The 8,278-nt window shown below is 40.5% G+C and overlaps 1 pseudogene; it reads right to left on the bottom strand.

Moving 5' to 3' along the window:
- Positions 1 to 6,449: 6,449 nt before the first annotated feature.
- Positions 6,450 to 7,209, bottom strand: LOC136146969 (large ribosomal subunit protein eL8 pseudogene; annotated as a pseudogene).
- Between the last annotated feature and the right edge of the window lie 1,069 nt (positions 7,210 to 8,278).

Genomic DNA, 8,278 nt, shown 5'->3' with positions numbered 1-8,278 from the left:
TGACTGCAGCCATGAAATTAAAAGACGCTTGCTCCTTGGAAGGAAAGCTATGACTAACCTAGATAGCTTATTAAAAAGCAGAGACATTACTTTGCAAACAAAGATCTGTCTAGTCAAAGCTATGGTTTTTCCAGTAGTCATGTATGGATGTGAGAGTTGGATCATAAGGAAAACTGAGTGGTGAAGAACTGATGCTTTTGGACTGTGTTGTTGGAGAAGACTCTTGAGAGTCCCTTGGACTGCAAGGAGATCCAACTAGTCCATCCTAAGGGGAATCAGTCCTGAATATTCATTCGGAGGACTGATGCTGAAGTTGAAACTCCAATACTTTGGCCACCTGATGGGAAAAACTGAGTCATTAGAAAAGACCCTGATGCTGGGAAAAATTGAAGGCAGGAGGAGAAGGGGATGACAGAGGATGAGATGGTTGGATGGCATCACTGACTTGATGAACATGAGTTTGAGTAAGCTCCAGGAGTTGGTGATGGATAGGGAAGCCTGGTGTGCTGCAGTCCATGGGATTGCAAAGAGTCAGACATGACTGAGGAACTGAACTGACTGATTTTCATTCATATAATCATAAGAGATGATTTTAGAGATACATGACTTTATAACATGGTAGTTCTTATGTTAGTCAAACGTGAAATTTTCATTCATTTTTAAGGCTCAGTAATGTTTCGTTGTTTACCCCATCTTTCAAGTGCAGATGTTCTATGGGAAACAGTAGACACAACCTCAGGCCCAGTGGAGTCACAGAAGGTGGTGTAGGAAAATAGTCTGTCCTGGTCACTGAGATGCCAGGAGTTGAAGTGCAGCTGCTTTTGGCAAATCACAGGTGTCTGCCCAAAAGCAAAACCTGCTCTGCTTCCAGTGTGTCTATACTTTTCAGCTACCACAGTAAAAACAAAAAATAAACAACAAACTTTAAAACCCTGAGATAAATCAGTCACCCTGACTGGTCTGATCTCCCAACTAATAAGATATTGAATGTTTCCTACAATCCTAGACTCCTCCCCAAATAGTTTTTTCTCCAATTTTTGCTGTGTTGTTGGCTGGAGATTGTCAGGAGCATTGTGAATATAGCTTTCTTGTGAGTAAGTTGTTGCTTTCTTTTAATGAAGGGATAATGTAAACTTCGTAGCCTTGGTAATCCTGTGAATTTTTAAGTCCTTCTTGTGTTTTTTACTTGATGAACCAGTCCTTCTAAAGTCTGATTCCCTTGCTCTCTTTGAAGGTGCATTTTTCTTTCCTTTTCTAAATTCTTCTTTCTCTGGGTATTCCTTTGATACCTGTCATGTCTGGATCAGCTAAAATCCAAAAGCTCAAAGATGTTCTGTATTGGTTTATGTTATTAGGTTACAATAAAAAATATTGATTTTGAAGTACTTTTAGATTTAGGAGAAGTGGAAAAAATAGTGTTATGAGTTCCCGTATACTCTATATTCAGCTTCCCCAATGATAACATTTTACATAAACTACAATTCATTATCAAGCGAGGAAACTGATATTGGTATTAACTCAATTGCAGACTTTATTTAGATTTCACCAGTTTTTATATGCACTCTCTTTTTTTTTTTTTTTTCAGGTATATCAGTTCAGTTCAGTTGCTCAGTCGTGTCCGACTCTTTGCGACCCCATGAATCGCAGCACACAGGCCTCCCTGTCCATCACCAACTCCCAGAGTCCATCCAAACCCATGTCCATTGTGTTGGTGATGCCATCCAACCATCTCATCCTCTGTCGTCCCCTTCTCCTGCCCTCAATCTTTCCCATCGTCAGAGTCTTTTCAAATGAGTCAGCTCTCGGCATCAGGTGGCTAAAGTATTGGAGTTTCAGCTTCAACATCAGCCCTTCCAGTGAACACCCAGGACTGATCTCCTTTAGGATGAACTGGTTGGATCTCCTTGCAGCCCAAGGGACTCTCAAGCGCTTTCTCCAACACCACAGTTCAAAAGCATCAATTCTTTGGCACTCGGCTTTCTTTATAGTTCAACTCTCACATCCATACATGACTACTGGAAAAACTATAGCCTTGACTAGATGGACCTAATTCTACAAAATATTATCACATGTGTAGATTTGTGTAAACACTGACATATTTATGAGACAAAATTATTTCATTGCATAAAAGAAAGTCTGTGACTTCATCCCTTTATAATTAGTCATATTCTCCTTAAAACTTAATGCCTGACAGTGATTTGTTCTTCATAACTTTGTCATTTTGAGAATGTTATATAAATGGAATCCTACATATAAACTTTTTTAATAAGATTTTTTTCTTTTTAAAATTTATTTTTGATTGCACTGGGTCTTCATTGCTGCTTACACACTTTCTCTAGTTGAGACAAATGGGGGCTACTCTTCATTTCCGTGCATGGGCTTCTCATTGCGGTAGCTTCTCTTGCTGTGGAGCACGGATGCTAGATGTATGGGCTTCAGTAGTTGCAGCATTTGGGCTTTGTAGGTGCAGCTCATGGGCTCTAGGGCACATGGGCATAGTAGTTGTGGCACATGGGCTTACTCTGCAGCATGTGGCGTCTTCCCGAGCCAGAGATTGAACCTGTGTCCCCTGCATTGGCATGTGGGTTACTATCCATTGTACCACCGGGGAAGTCCCATAGAAGCTTTTGAAATTTTTTTTCACTTAGAATAATGCATTTGTGATCCACTCAAGTTGTTATCCATATCAATACATCTTTTTTGTTACTGAAAGGTATTTCATTGTGTTATATATACTGTACTGCAGTATATATCCATTTATCCATTTGCGTGTTGAAACATGTTTGGGTTGTTTCCAGTTTTTGGCTATTACATCGAGCTGCTATAGACATTTTTTGTAGTTTTTTTGTGTATAAAAATAAGTTTTATTTCTCTTGGTTTGGGTGAGAGTCTTATAAACTCTATTTGCAGTTATATTTATAAAATTACTGGTGTTAAGTAGTGCTTCTTGAACTGTCCTGGGTGAATGTGAAAAGAGGTAACAATATATTAAGTGATACACTTAAGTGAAGCAAAGTCAAATGACGTGGCATTTGGTGCTATTAATTTTTCAAGGCCTTTGGTGCTATTAATTGTTGACAGTATTTCAAACAGAGTCAAGTTCTAACAGAACTGAGCTCTTACAAAACACGTGGTAGTATAAACCTGCCAAACTCAAGAGCATTTGTCTGAAAGCCTCAGTACATTGCTATGTTGTGAAGAGTGACTTTGTTCTAGCAGAAAAACATCATCCATTTCATTATATTAAAACAATTGTTCATTTGGATTTTTATTGGTTTTATAGTTTGTTTCTATTTCATTTAGAATTTAAAAAAAATTTTTATGGCTCTGGACCAGCATGTAATCAGCTCAGCTAAAACCAGTATTGCATATATGATTTAGTAGTGGTGTTGGTACCGAATAAAGTCAAAGTGAGGAGGGAAGAGGATGGGGCACAACCTTTAAAAGAATAACATAGCCATTGAGGATACGACAAAAAATGGTTAGAACCAATTAAGTCCAAGGTAGTGGATGATCTGACTTCCTGTATACCTTGAGCCTCATTATACACTCATTATAATACAAGTTCAGTTCAGTTGCTTAGTCATGTCTGACTCTTTGCGACCCCATGGACTGCAGCATGCCAGGCTTCCCTGTCCATCACCAACTCCCAGAGCTTACTCAAACTCATGTCCATCGAGTCAGTTTTGCCATCCAACCATCTCTGCCTCTGTCATCCCCTTCTTCTGCCTTCAGTCTCTCCCAGTATTAGGGTCTTTTTCAGTGAGTCAGTTCTTTGCATCAGGTGGCCAGAGTACTGGAGCTTCAGCTTCAGCATCAGTCCTTCCAATGAATTTTCAGGACTGATTTCCTTTAGGATTGACTGGTTGGATCTCCTTGCAATCCAAGGGACTCTCAAGAGACTTCTCCAACACCACAGTTCAAAAGTATCAATTCTTTGGTGCTCAGCTTTCTTTATAGTCCAAGTCTCACATCCATACATGATTACTGGGAAAACCATAGCTCTGTAATACAAGAGCATACACTAAATACATACCCACAGGTACCTGACAGTCCTGGGGCAGACCGTAAAAGTCCACAACGTGGATGGTGTCCCAGTTCCTACCCACACCTTTCCCCAAGCAGTTGAAGTAATCCTTCTACTCATTTGTTGTTTAGTCACTGAGTTTGTATCTGACTCTTTGTGACCCCATGGACTGTAGCTTGCCAGTCTCCTATCTCCATGGGATTTCCCAGGCAAGACAACTAGAGTGGGTTGCCATTTCCTCCTTTGGGGGATCTTCCCAACCCAGGGATTGAAACCATGTCTCCTGCATTGACCATTTGTATGGTTGTGAGACCTAGACCATGAAGAAGGCAGAGTGATGAAAAATTGATGCTTTTGAATTGCGGTGTTGGAGAAGACTCTTGAGAATCTCTTAGACTGCAAAGAGATCAAACCAGTCAATCGTAAGGGAAGTCAACCCTGAATATTCATTGGAGGGATTGATGCTGAAGCTGAAGTTCCAACACTTTGGCTATCTATGCGAAGAACTGACTCATTTGAAAAGATCCTGATGCTGGGAAAGACCCTGGAAAGACTCATTGGTAAAGATCCTGATGCTGGGAAAGGCAAAAGGAGAAGGGAGCAGAGGATGGTTAGATAGCATCACTGAATTTGAGCAAACTCCGGAAGTTAGTGAAGGATGGGGAGCCTGGCGTGCTACAGTCCATGGAGTCACGAAGAGTCAGACTTGACTTAGCGACTGAACAACAACAACAGCTGCATTGGCAGGTGGGTTCTTTACCACTGAGCCACCAGGGAAGCCCTCCCAGTCATTAGTTTATGAAATTACCCAGCCCATAAAAATCTAACCATCCCGTATTTCCAGGCAACTCTCACCTGAGATGGGCCGCATTCTGCCTGTGGAACATATGGCTTGCTCTTGAATCCTTTCCTGCCTGAAGCCAAGACCCTCAGGAATTCACCCAAGACCTAGTATGTGACCATTCTCTCCCATTTTCCTGCAACCTCTTTACAAAGGATATTGATAAATGTACTTTTTGCCTATCACTTTACCTCTTGCTGAATTCCTTCTGTGCTGAGTCATAAAGAACCTGAGCTTCAATATGTTTGGAGGCAGGTTGTATGGTTTCTGTTGGAAGACTGTAGTTTCGCATTTCATCCAAGGTGTGTGGTTTTAAAAGGAATACATAAATATATTTATATTAAAAAATATGGATGGGTATTTATGCCATGTTTTACATTTGTATATATTAATATAGTTTGTATATAGAATCAGAGATTTAAAAAACAGGTGGCTTAAGCAAATGTAGAAAGTCCACTTTCTCATAAACATCTGAGCTAGTCAGTAGTCCAGCACTGTAGCATTGTCATCTGGAGACCCATTTTCCTACTAGTTTGTTCCTCTTGCCTTCTCCTAGATGGGTGCTTCTCAAAATTTAATGTGAATATGAATCACCTGGGAATATATATATGTGTGTGTTTGTATATATATATATATATATATATATATATATATTTACTGCGCTGCTTGGCTCGAAGTTTCTTAGTTCCCCAACCAGAGATTGAACCTGGGCCCTTGGCAGTGAGAGCACAGAGTTCTTCCTAATCATTGAGCCACCAGGGAATTCCCTGGAGATCTTATTTAACTGTAAAATCAACCTCAGTAGGTCTGGTTTGGGCTGATTCTGCACTTCCACAAACACCCAGGTGATGCTGACGTTGCTGGTCACACAGAGCACATGTAAGCAGGAATATTGCCTTCATTCACAAAGCTGAAGCTGGTTTGTCACCATTTCTTTGGATTTCCAGCCTGTGGGAAGGAGTAGACAGGAAGTAAAGGGGCAAGTAGCTTCCTTATGAGAACTTGACCCAGAAGGTGTAGACATTCTTTCCATGTACTTCTCACTGGCCAGAAATGTGGTCATTTGACCCCTCAGTTGCAAGGGAGGCTGGGAAATGTAGGTTCGAGGTAAAATTTGAAGAATTCTATTAACTAAGAGGAAGATGGTGAGAACAAATACAAGGGAATTATAAACAGTGTCTGCCATGATATTTAAAGAGAATTTAAGTCAAGACAGGATCTATGAGAATTTTTTCCTTTTATGCTACTTATATGTGAGAAACACTAGTCTGAAGTAGAATCTAAAGTGTATACTTCCTTAGCACTCATGCTAATCTGTCCCTTGTCTACCTTTTCAGTGATTACACCCTTTGTGCCAGTTCTTTTGAATGATTTGCTTTTGCCTGAAGAAACGCATTCTCATACCCCTGTGTCTTTGCACATGGTTTCCTTTGTCCTTCCAAATCAGCCATCCCAATTTAGCCTCATTGGCAAAGCTGTATTGCTAAACAAGAGAAGCTTAGGCAGGGGTTTTTGAGAATTTTTTTTTTTTTTAAAGAATCTTTTATTACTTTTATGTACAGAAAGCTCAGTGGTGCACACTCAGCCCAGTTTGGTGGCCAGCTCTTTGGCCTTTGCCTTTTCCAGCTTGGTGTTGAGAGCCACTGACTTCAGCCTCAGGACATTGCCTCCCCAGTGGTGGCAGATCTTGTCATACCTATCGTTGTAATTGGTTCTGATGGCTTCCACCAGCTTCCTCCGAGTTGACTTGTGTGAAGGCCGCAGTGGTGCAGGTCTTCCTGTGGATCAGGCACCCCAGCTTGGCATTCCCCTTGATGATGCAGTAGAGAACCCCCATCTTTCGGCACAGTGTGGGCAGGAAAACCATGAGCTTGATGAGATCCATGTCATGAGCAATTACCACCAGATGAGCATTCTTGTTCTCCACCAAGGTGGTGACAGTGTTGACCCCTGCTCGAAGGACAGGTGACTTCTTGGTGGGCAGCTTGCCGGCAGTTTTCTCCTCTTGGGCCAGCAACCTCTGCTCCTTCTCTTGCTTCGTCTCTGGACTGTACTTGTGGGTCAGCTTAAGTAGTTGAGTAGCTGTTTGTTGTTCCAAGGCCTGGGTGAATTGATTAACTGCAGGAGGCAATTTCAGCCGCTTATAGAGAATAGCCCTTTGCTGTTGCAGCTGGATGTAGTGGGGCCATTTGACGAAGCAGTTGAGGTCCCTTTTGGATTGGATGTCCTGTCCAATGCCAAAATTCTTGGACCTTTTCTCGAAAAGGGGGTTGACCACCTTCTTGGCCTCCTGCTTCTTCACCATAGCGGGAGCCAGGGCCACCTTCTTCCCCTTTAGCATCTTGAAGGGCTGGCAGAAAGAGAGAGAATTTTTTTTTTTTTTAACAGAGACACCCACTTCAAGAGAGAATGGATAGATAAGCACAGGTGATTATTTGTTTGAAACCTCTCAAGCCTTCTATTCTACTGATAAGAGCTATGAGCTCACCTTCACACTTGAAATGCACAGCTCCAGGTTCTAGACCCTTTCTATTCTCCAAACCCCCTGCAACATGAGGGGAAGGCCCACAGAGTTAAAGTGAGTTTTTGCTATATAGAGATTCTGTGACAAACCTAGGAGTGAAATGGCTTGAATTCTATTGGAAGATGTTATTGACTCATTGGGAAGACTTTAGAACCTCAATGTAATTAACTCCCTTACAGAATACTAGTTAATTTTTTTAAACAGGCTGGAATATGTATCAGGCTAAGATTTTCTTTCATTTGAGAATATTTTACAGTTGCCTACTGGTCATCAAAATTGAGAGTATGTATGCATGTATTCTAGAAGAAATATAAAACTCCTTTAATTTTTTTTGTTTATATTAGAATAGAATAGAATTAGAATAGAATAGAATAGAATTGTTAGAATAGAATTCTCAAGAGAATTTTCCTGGATGCAACTATACTTCATGATATTTCTTTGAGGAAACAACAAATCAACAAAAACTTTCCATAAAATTTAAAGAACTCACTGCATTAAGAAATATTTATTTTTATTTGGCTGTACTGGGTCTTAGTTGCAGCCTGTGGGATCTTTAGTTGCTAGTTGAAGTATGCGGGGTCTTAGTTCCGTCACCAGGCTAGAACCTGTGCCCCCTGCAGTGGAAGCAGAGAGTCCTAACCACTGAATTGCCAGGGAAGTCTCTTATTTCTATTTTTACGTATTTTATCCTTGTTATATCAGGAGCTCATCATTGTTCTTTTTATAATGATAATATACTTACTGTTTTATATACTTTTTTCCAATGGCCTCATTGATTCATTTACCAAGTAGATCTAATGATTGAATTAAAAATGTAGTATCATACATGAATGAAAATGTAATATCTTAAAATACTCTGGGTTTCCCTGTGGTTCAGATGGTAAAA

The sequence above is a fragment of the Muntiacus reevesi genome, chromosome 15 (genome assembly GCF_963930625.1).
Source record: "Muntiacus reevesi chromosome 15, mMunRee1.1, whole genome shotgun sequence".
Taxonomy (NCBI): Eukaryota; Metazoa; Chordata; class Mammalia; order Artiodactyla; family Cervidae; genus Muntiacus; species Muntiacus reevesi.
The sequence above is the reverse complement of the archived record's forward strand: the minus strand, read 5'-3'. Positions and strand labels throughout refer to the sequence as shown.